Below are 10,932 nucleotides of genomic sequence, written 5' to 3'. Positions count from 1 at the left end.
GTTTTTCTTTAGCTTTTCTCTTCCTGAGTGACTTCAGGTTCTGTCCATTCCTGTCTCTGCAGAGAGCTGTAACCATTTCTCATTTCCATATTCTTGGGTGCGCTCCTAGCCAGGATGAGATACTCTTTTTTTCCTTTTTGGTTTTATGAGAATTTTTTCAGTGATGTCAGACTTCAAAGGAAGCCTCCCACCATAAAGATCACGACCAGACTCACACTGTGATTCTTTCCCATCCCTGCGGCAGAAGGACGGTGGTGCGAACACATGTCTCATCTCCCCTTGACATGCACACTCTGCGGAGTGATCTCCAAAGCCCCCCACTTTCTCTTTCAGGTCCTGAAATAGTGTGTCAGGAATCAGCCGCGCCTCTCCAAGCCAGGAAGCTGAGTTCCTGGTGCCTCCATTTGTCATTTGCCATCTTGAGCTCCCTAATCCGTGTTCCCTGCCCTGTGTCAGCACTGGGTCCCCCCCCCACTGCTCCCCCCCCCCCAATGTCTGGCTTTCCTCAGGAACTCACTAAATGCCCCTGTTCTCGCTAAGTCACTGAAGCCAGGCCGCAAGGCAGCCCAGTGAGATTTAATGGACTCTTTGGGCAGTGATTCACTGAACAAAGCCTGACTGTCTGACCTGGAAACCACACAGTGGGGAGTTTAGAAAACGTAGGGGTAGTCAAAACAACGTCCCTGGGGCGGCCATTGATTGAAGTTCAAAGGAGCAAAGATGTAAGTCAGAACCTTGTAATGACAAGGGCGGGCCAAAGAAATACATTGACCTGGGCATGAAGCCTTCTGGGACGAGGCTTCCTGAGACTTTAAATCACGCCGGTTACATCGGGACAGGCTCCAGGGGCAACGTGGCCTCCTGAGAGAAGCTTCCAGCTGGGCAGTGAAAAGCTTAGTCATCAGAGTCAGAAGACTGTATTGGTTTCCTAGGGTCGCTGTAACAAATTCTCGCAAAACAGGATGGTTTAAGACAACAGAAATGTGTTGTCTCAATTTTCTAGAGGCTAGAAATCCAAAATCAAAGTGTTGGCAGGACTACACCCCCTCCTGAAACTCTAGGCAAGACTCCTTCCTTGCTTCTAGTGGCCCCTGGCAATCCTTGACACCCCTTGGACTGTAGCTGCAATACCCCAAGCTCTGTCCCTGTCTTCCCATGACACCCTTCCTGTGTGTTTTGTGTGTCTCCTCTTCTTACCAAGACACAGTCATTAGATTTAGAGCCCACCGTAATCCGGTACAACTCAGACTAATCACATCCACAGAGATCTTCTTTCTAAATAGGTCACATTCTGATTCCAGGCAGACATGAATATTTGGGGGACACTCTAGGGACCATGGCTCATGTTCCTCCCACATCACCTTTTGCCCCATTTGTAGAATTAGTAATTCCTGGCCTTGACTTTGGAACCTCCTCCACATACCAAAATCTTCTTGTGTGATGTTGAATCTTGACCTTTCAACTTTCACGTTTGAGAAAACAAATGGTGCCCATCTGTGACACATGGCTTGGCATGGTCTGATGAAAAGAGCATTGGAAGTTAATACGCAGCAGGCTGGAAGGTGAAACAATGGGCAGCATCCAAGGACGTAAATTATCAGTGTATAGAGTCTGGTCAAACAGTTGTATCTCAGATAGACTGCCAAACACAGTAGGGAAGTAGGGAATCGGGATGGGGGTGAAGCACAGTTGGCCTTGAAGTGTTTTAATGCTGCCATAGGCTGCTAGCTTTTTAAGTGAAAATGGTACCATTGCCACGAGCTCACATTCTGGAATGTTCCTCCCTTCACAGCCTCTAGTCCTTTCAGTCTACCATCCTCACCCCGATTGATTATACCTGCCACCTTCATGGTGACCCCAAATGCCTCTGGCCACCTCTCAAGCCAGCACCCTTAATCATCATCCCACCATAATGGGCCTGACCCCAGGCTCCATCACCAGTAGCCTGTACCTCCCCACCCCGATCAACCCTATTGCAAGGCCCTGTGATGGGCCCTGGGGAAATAAAGGGCTGTTGACCTAATATTCACATGAAATACCCTCTGCCTTTCAGTTCCTAGTTCCTTACTGTCACTACTTGGTCACATAGAATGACTGCTGCAAGTCACCTCCCTTGTACACATCCTACAACTTACTCTCTCTGCTTTTATTGTTAGTATTCTAAGTATTATTGGAATCACAAACTATTTTGACACAAATTATTTTCTTCTAACCCCTGCATTCAATGCCCAATTTATCCATGCAAAACACCCGACCAAGCTGTATCTTTAAGAGCTGTTCAGCCCGACCCTAGGTTGCAGAAAGCCTTTCCTCTGGGAAGATCTTCTCCCCCCTTATATTCTTGAGAAGAGTAGTGAGTACTGAGGAAAGCACCTGTTCACCCCCTCCTTCCTGAGATGCCATCTAGCTGTTCATTTACGTGCCTTCTTTCTGAGGAATATCATATTTGCTCCACCTCTTTCCACAGAGGTGGGAAGTAATGTGTTCCCCCACTCAAACCCCTCTGCTTCCTCTGGAACCTGCTATGTCAGCTCTTCATCCGCCCCTCTCCCTTCTCTACTCTCCTCCACTCTTGGTCCCACTCCACACGCTGTGTCTCTTGTCTTAAAATGCCTTTCTCATTTACTCAGACGTTCCTTCTCCTCTCCCTGCTGCCCCCACTTCCTTTGGAATGGTGGGTTACAAACCATTTCTCCTCCACGGCACACCAGAGAGTTGTAGCCACTGTGACGATCTCCTCCACAGAGAAGTGATGGGCAGACTGTGCCCAGCTCTGGGATTCTTTGCACTTCCCTCCTTTCTTTCTGCCTTCACGTGGGACCCTCTGGTGCACAACGATATACTGAGATCGAGCTAACTTATTTGCTCCTCTGAGGCCAACAATCTAGGCCATCTCATTCTTTGAAAGAATATGAACTTACCCCTTGGCCCTGTTATTTCACACTGTGGTGATTACTTGTCTCTTACTATTACTACTTTTTCCACAATTCCTTCTCTGCCACTCTTCCCTCTCTCTTGCCCCAGATGTGTCCTAGACCTTGTTCTAGACTCTCTTCTCTATCTGGTCCACCTTTTCCCCTTTGGGGATCTCCTCACTTCTGCCTTGAATGCTGTAGTCTTGTGATGCGCAGTGCTGGCCCTCCAGGCAAGCCCACCTCGAAGCTGTGGCTGAGTCTTCAAGTGATCCCTGAACACATCATCAGGACATCACCCCAAGAAACCTCAAGGCAAATGTGTCCCATATTTAATTCACCATCTTTTCTCAGACTTTCCAACTCTCCTCTTTCTGGCAATGGTAACACCAGTCCCTTAGTCACCGGGGCTAAACCTTGAGAACTGACTTTGATACCCCTACTTCCCACCCCCACATCCAACGACTGGCTAGGTTCTATGTTTCACCTCTATCCAGTTTCTAAAACCTACTAGCTGTCTAAGAATTATGTGTGCTGTAGACACAGAACACAAGAAAAATTATGTGAGTGAGATCAGACAGTTAAGATTGTATATCGCTATAGTTATTCCGATTAGCTTTTATTTTACACCCTGAAGGTACGTGGCATGCTATTAACTGTTTTGATAAGCAAATAGTTCAACATGTTTATAACAACTTGTCAAAAAGTGGAAGCTATTTGTTATTAATAGTAGTAAATTTATCTTAGTATTTATAGTAGGAGCAGCATCTTTTAAGTAGCTTTTCATTCTATCCTATCTGTTAAAGTCTATCAAGAGTTTTAGAGAAATAAATGCCAATGTTTCTGGAAAGAATGACTCATTCAGTACTTTAGCTTAGCACTTCCTATGATTCACACCATCACTAAAGCTTCTAATACTTCACCTTTCTAAGGGCCATATTGAGAGAAAAGACTTAAGGATAGGGTGTGATTTGGATGTCCAATAAGGCCTTAATCCTCCAAAAATTCTACCTCATTCACTCTACATTTAGCACCTTTACAGCCTGACATCTGTGAGCTGGGAGAAAAAAATACAGAGGACATAGAACAAGGTGCTTAGAATGTTCCTGAAGGGAATGTTCCTTGGGAAACAGCATAAAGTATACTCAAGTAGTAAGTAGACTTTAGCAACAGGTCAACCTGGCTTCAAATCTTGGTTCTATCATCTCTTGACTGTGAGATCTTGGGAGATGACTTAACTTCTCTGAATTCATGTAATATTTTTAAAAATGGAGATATTATCCATTTTTTCCCATAAGTTAGATTTTTTTTTTGTCAGAAAGAATAAAAACTTGACAATGAGGCTAAAAGTCTAGTGGATGGTAGCTTTTGCAACCCAGTCTCGTTCTCTCTCTCTCCCTCACATACACATGCATGCGCACACACGCAAACGTATCTTCTGATCTTATAACTGAGTCTTGGGATAACCCTGGACTCTCATTAAGAGTAGTATTTCATCAATCATACACCTTCTTCATTCTAACATCTGATATCAATGGTAGTTTCTTATGAACTCTTGATTTCTTTTTTTAAATATTTTATTTCTTTATTCATAAGAGACACAGAGAGAGAGGCAGAGACATAGGCAGAGAGAGAAGCAGACTCCCCACCAGGAACTCGATGCAGAACTCAATCCAGGACCCTGGGATCACAACCTGAGCCAAAGTCAGATGCTCAACCACTGAGCATCCAGGTGTCCCGGAACACTGGATTTAAAAGACTGTCCCAAGAAGACTCTATAGCTAACATATGGCAAAAGATAGTTTTGAATCCTTGATAGGAAAAGGGACAGTATTTTATAGTTCTAACGATTCAAGAAGATAAACACTAATATGCATATGGTAAAGGAAATGGAACAAGGCACTGGGTGGTTGCTGGATAAAACGAAGCACCTTCTGTCTGTATGGCTGTCTTCAGCATGGGCACTTACTAATGAATGCACCGAGCTAACTGTTGGCATTGAACACTTCAGCCTTGTGTTACAGCTATGTGTTCAGCAGCTGTTCTAACACCCATCCTTTCAGGATTTTGTTCAAGCAACAGAAAAGTTTGATGGGAGGTGACTCCCACTGTGCTGATGGCAATGACCTACAGATACCAAAAAAAAAACAAGTCTCAGAACCATTTGGTTGCTAAGGAAATAGACACAGCCATTATGAAACTTAAGGCCACATTTGGTGTCTTGAAATACCTAAATGATCAAACCAAATGGATCAAATGAGTTACCAAGTAAAATCCATAACAAAAAATCAGTTATTAATATAGCAGGAAGTAATATTCTTCCAAATTCCATGGCTCATATGGATCCAAAGATCTGTCAAATCTATTCATTATTAAACCCATAAATAATGCAATGGTAGACACTGAATTAACAAATCTTTTCAGGCTCTCAAATACACTTCTAGGAAAAAATAATCCATTCCCAGGTGAGCTAAGATGGTCCACACAGACCAATCCATTGGTGCCAGGTCCAAGGGCTCCAGATTTTTATTTATTTGTTTAATGAGAAGTTTGTATAGTACTGTTGGAGATTTTCATATCCAACTTTCAGTGGGAAATCAGAAGAGTATTACCACAGCTCCATTATCCTAAACAACCACAGATTTATAATTCTGTTGCCACCAGATTAACTGTGTTCTGTGTTTGTGTAGCCAGAGCAAGGACTTCAAGGGGAGGCAACTTCCTATTTTGTTTCAACTCAGATTGAGGTAGAAGTCAAGGAACTCAAAATCTGCTCCCCCAGGAGTGTGCAACTTTCTCATATTGAGACCCTCAGCTGCTCCTGATCTTAGCAGAGGACTTTCCCCAAACTCTTCATCTTCCTCTTTGATATTTTACCCTCTTAATCACTTTAAGTCAACAATCCATGACTGACGGTTTTGCTGATAAAGTACCTTTATAATGATAGACTTGGTACTTAAACTTCCGCCTACATCTTCTCTAAGTTGGTGACCTAATTGTAGCTGATTCTTCCAGTAGAAATACTCACTTGTTAACCTCAAGTGATTTCTGGGCATGGCTGAAATAAAACAAATTGCTTTTTGAGGTTATGATTCCAGATTCTGTGTCTTATTTTCCATTGCTTCTTGTCCATTTTTCCATGTAGGTTTTATCTGCTACTTATAAACCATGAAAAACAAATTATTCCATTCAAATCTTTGGAAAGGGCCGCTCACTGGCACAAAATTGCATTGTCTGATACTTTTTCTCGGTTTGAATTTCTGGAAGGGAAATCCTTCTTATGAGGAAACTTAACTTTCCATCGGTAATGGGGAAAACTGCTTCTCTCAGGGTAGTATAGGTAGCTTTATAGCAGAAAATTGGGCAGAAATAAAAGCCCACATAACTTACGTCTATCCAGGTCTGTTTCTTCAGTGATATTTATCCCTCTTCTGCCTGTGACACAGGAAAAAATGGAGACCTATGTTGCAAAAAGTGTGAGACTGTGAAGTACAGCACACTTCAGAAATTATTGTTTCAGTTGTGTGCAATTTGAATGCCATCCTTATACTTTGAAGCAATATACCTGTCCCCTCAAATCTCCAAAGATAGAATCTCCCATCTCCAGTCTATGAATGGCCCACGGCATTACCTACTGTATATGGATCAACAACCCTGGCCTGGCTGATGCCTGGTATCCCAGAGATCTTAATTACTAATAGTATCTCCATTCAAGCTGAAAAGTTTTCGGTTTTGATGATAAATAATATGATCCTTTACTCTGAGTGTCTTTTCCTAGGTGTTTGCAAAGTCTTATTTAAAAAGAAAACAATAAAGCTTCATGGTTTCAGAGAGTTTAGTCTGTTGTTCATATGAGAATGGGACTCAGAGAGGTTCCCCCACCTGTACCTTGGTGACAAAGCCAGGATCAAAACCATATAACAGATCTTCATAAAGCACTTGCTGTCAACCCAGGAGCTCTTCTAAGTTCTTTGTGTAAATTGACTCATTGGACCTGTGGGGTAGGTGCTACCTTTATCCCATCTTACAGCAAGTAGCTTGCCCAGGCCACGCACTAACAAAAGGCAGAGCCATGCTTGGTGCCAGCAATCCATTCTAGAGTCTGGGGAGTTCAACATGCCCCAGTGCTTTGCACAACCAGCACTTCTGACAATTGGTCCTGCTCATTATTCTATTATGTTGCTTTTGGACGAAGGAGAGAAGAGCTTATTAGTGAAAAGTTAGCTTTTCAAAGCTGATATTTTTTATAGTACTAGGAACATCATCCAAGTGCTACTTAATACACTTAAAAACTGGGTGTTACACACAACTGATGAATTATTGAACTCTACATCTGAATCTAAGGACTACTATATGTCGGCTAATTGAATTTAAATTTAAAAAAAAATTTTAAATTTAAAAATAAAAACAGAAAGGATGTAGACTTACCAGACAACGTATATGTTCCAGGGAAGATAATCAAAATATCGAGCAACAGATACAGCACAGATAACAACCATTCAGGAATGAAAGCAGCAATAAAGTGACCAATATGGCCACCCCTAGATGGACTGGCTAAATATCAGTCTGATTACTTTTTTTAAGATTTTATTTATTTATTCATGAGAGACAGAGAGAGAGAGGCAGAGACATAGGCAGAGAGAGAGGCAGGCTCCATGCAGGGAACCTGATATGGGACTCGATCCAGGGACTCCAGGATCACGCCCTGGGCCAAAGGCAGGCGCTAAACCTCTGAGCCATCCAGGGATTCCCTAATTATTTTTATACTAACATTCGTTTGTCAAGGCCTGTCTGAATGATTCCATAGACCCCCTCTAAATTATGTATGTGCCTATGTAATTCTCTTCATAGACCACCTGGCAAAGCACCCATGGAAATATTTTTCTTAATAATTATTGTTTGATGGTGATTATAGAGAGTGCTTGCAATGACGTCTAAGTTGTAAACCTATGCAAACAAACAAGCAAACAAAACCAGAAAACAAATGCATTGTCCATAAAGACCATGACTTATAGGAAAAACTGTAGAGAATTTACAGCATATAAAGTTTGGAGCCAATCTTTCTCTCATTCCATGGGCTGTGTGGGTCACAGGTGCTATCCTAGAACATGGTCATGGGAATATATACAGCATCCTTGAGACTTCACAGTTCTCAATCAGGCCATGCATGGCTGAAGTCTTTAGTGCTCAGAGCCTACTACAGAAAGTGGAAATCACCATGGAGCTTTATTTTCTCCAATTCAAGAGAGAACAGTCTGTCTCCTAAAAGACACAAGGAGCCTATCTATCCCAGGATGAATAAAGGCACTATTTTTTGAATAAGAACTCTGGCAAAGGGGATCCCTGGGTGGCACAGCAGTTTGGCACCTGCCTTTGGCCCAGGGCGCGATCCTGGAGACCCGGGATCGAATCCCACATCGGGCTCCCGGTGCATAGAGCCTGCTTCTCCCTCTGCCTGTGTCTCTGCCTCTCTCTCTCTCTTTCTCACTGTGTGCCTATCATAAATAAATTTAAAAAAAAAAAAAAAAAAAAAAAAAGAACTCTGGCAAGGGAGACCTGACAGTCACCTAAAAAAATCTTTTTTATATTCAGGTGGCTTAGAAAGACTTGCGTCAGTATCAAAAAAAAAAAAAAAAAAAAAAAAAAGCCTTCAAGCATACAGAGGTTTAAATAATAAAGCAGCCCACAGGTTATCAGCAAAACTGGCAGAAACATCACACAATCCGTTAATGACCCTCTACAGCTGTTCTTAAATATTGCAATTTCCTTACCCTGATCAGGCTCACAAAGTGAGCAGCAAATGTCGAAGTTGTGGTAGACAAGTCAAAAGAAGAAGGAGGAGGAGGAGGAGGAGGAGGAAGAGGAGAAGGAGGAGGAGGAGGAGGAGGAGGAGGAGGAGGAGGAGGAGAAGGAGGAGGAGGAGGAAGAGGAGAAGAAGGAGGAGGAGGAGGAGGAGGAGAAGAAGGAGGAGGAGGAGGAGGAGGAGGAGGAGGAGGAGGGGGAAAAAAACTTTCCAATACAGTAACGTTCATCCAGAGACATCTTGTTATTCCAGTAAAAAAATAGAATCCTCAAGTTAAATATTACTTTTTTGCTCCTGGGAAACTACAAATAACAATACAATAAAACTAGGCACTTTTTCCCCCATATATCCAAGGGTGGTTAAAGGGGAAGAAAGGTGTCCATTTCTTTTTTTCTTTGTAAAACAGCGTCCCCATTCATTTCCCCCACAAGAACATTTTGAGCTCTGTAAGAAACCAGCTTAGAAATGACACTCTCACACTTATTTTTTTATTTTTATAAATTTATTTTTTATTGGTGTTCAATTTGCCAACATATAGAATAACACCCAGGGCTCACTCTCACACTTATCAATGGAAAGTAAGGCATTGTGGTAGAATTTCTGGAAGATTGTTCATTGGCCATAAAGAACTCTTTATTCAGTGAAGTCACAGGACATTCTTCAAGTAATAGACATAGCCAACAAAAAATTTTTTAAAAACCCATGTGCTCAACCACTCTAATCTTTTAAAGTGTCAATGATTATATTTATAAATCCTTGTAATTGAGGTTTCTCCAAACAATATCTATCTAATTGGTTAAAATGAATATTTTCACAGCTATCACATAAAGGAATATCACAGTTAGGAGTGAGAGAGGTTGGAAAAACTAATCCCAAGCCTTCAGAAGCATGTTATATTGATGATCCCCTACATGTTTTGTTTTGTGTGCTCTACATAGAGCATTCTCTTGACTTTCCTACTGCTACCACCTAGCAGAATGCATAGTAAAAATAATAATAATTAGCTAGAGGGAAATGTGATCAACCAACATGTTACTCACCGTTATGCTCTGACAAGATTGTCCTTCCTGAAAGTTCCTAAGTTTTCAGTATATCTCTCCATCTAACCTTCCAGGTGGCATCTCTGTCAACCATCAGCCTATTGGGTTTGGAGGTTGTATCTGTCCTCCCTTTCTGTGACACAGACTTCACCTGACATTAGAGCTTCCATTGTGTCTATTAAAGCAGTGTGCCAAAGCAAGCTTGGGTCCATATCATGCATTCCCAATAGGGGCATTATTGTGCCCCAAAGAACAAAAAGTGGTTCTCAGGAGTGAGAAAAATTTTTGATATCACGATGGCTTGTGGCCCTCCAAAACTCAATCCTACTTGACAAAACCTTATCCCTTAGTATTTCATTTTTGTTATGAAGAAGAATTTAAATTAAATTTGCTTTTTCTCCTGGGTTGGGGGGAGTGGAGAGTAGGGAATAATAATGAAAAAAGAGCCCATATATTTGGGGAAATTTTTCAATTTGGGAAAGTAGGCAGTTGAGAGTATATTCATGTAAGATGTGTGCTAATAAATTTTAACTTCAAAATTCAAGCAAGAACTTGATATTATTCTGTAATTTCAAGTATATATCATTGTTGAGCTCAAACAGAGTAAGGATGATTAGTTTTTATTCACTGAGTTTTTTAAAGGCCAATTACTGCATATTTTAAATCCTCATTTGAATTTCCAATGAGACACAACTTTCAGAGTTAAATCTTAGGCTTTTGCCTGCATTTTGCCCTGATTTTGCCAGTTCTCAACTCAAGAATACTCAGTGGCTTCCCTCTGCAGGTAGAACACAACTCATTGGTCATAAAATGAAGACTCCAAGATTTAGCCCCAACCTCTCCTTCTGAAGTTATTTTCCTCAACATTCCTTTATAACCTTCACTCCAACAAACGAAATTCTCATTTTTGTGCTTTTACCTGCCCTGTTCCACCACCATGGCTTTTTTCCCTTTCCCCTACCAACTCTACATTCAACGGCTCTTAAGTATCCCTATTGCTAGTTTTCACAAAGATTTTTTCTGAACTTTATTGATACATAACTGACATATAACATTGTGTAAGTTTAAAGTGTGCAATCCCCTGGTTACAAGGGAACTGGAGGGTATTTTGCTGAGTAAAATAAGTCAATCAGAGAAGGACAAACATTATATGGTCTCATTCATTTGGGGAATATAA

General features: G+C 41.6%; 1 protein-coding gene across 6 annotated transcripts in view; it reads left to right on the top strand.

Annotated features, from left to right (window-relative positions):
* Positions 1–10,932, top strand: part of RUNX1 (RUNX family transcription factor 1) — a 254,199-nt gene that overhangs the window by 63,118 nt on the left and 180,149 nt on the right. The window lies entirely within an intron of this gene.

This window comes from Canis aureus, chromosome 30 (assembly GCF_053574225.1).
Source record: "Canis aureus isolate CA01 chromosome 30, VMU_Caureus_v.1.0, whole genome shotgun sequence".
Lineage (NCBI taxonomy): Eukaryota > Metazoa > Chordata > Mammalia > Carnivora > Canidae > Canis > Canis aureus.
Note: the sequence above shows the minus strand (reverse complement) of the source record. Positions and strands in the feature narration are given on the sequence as shown.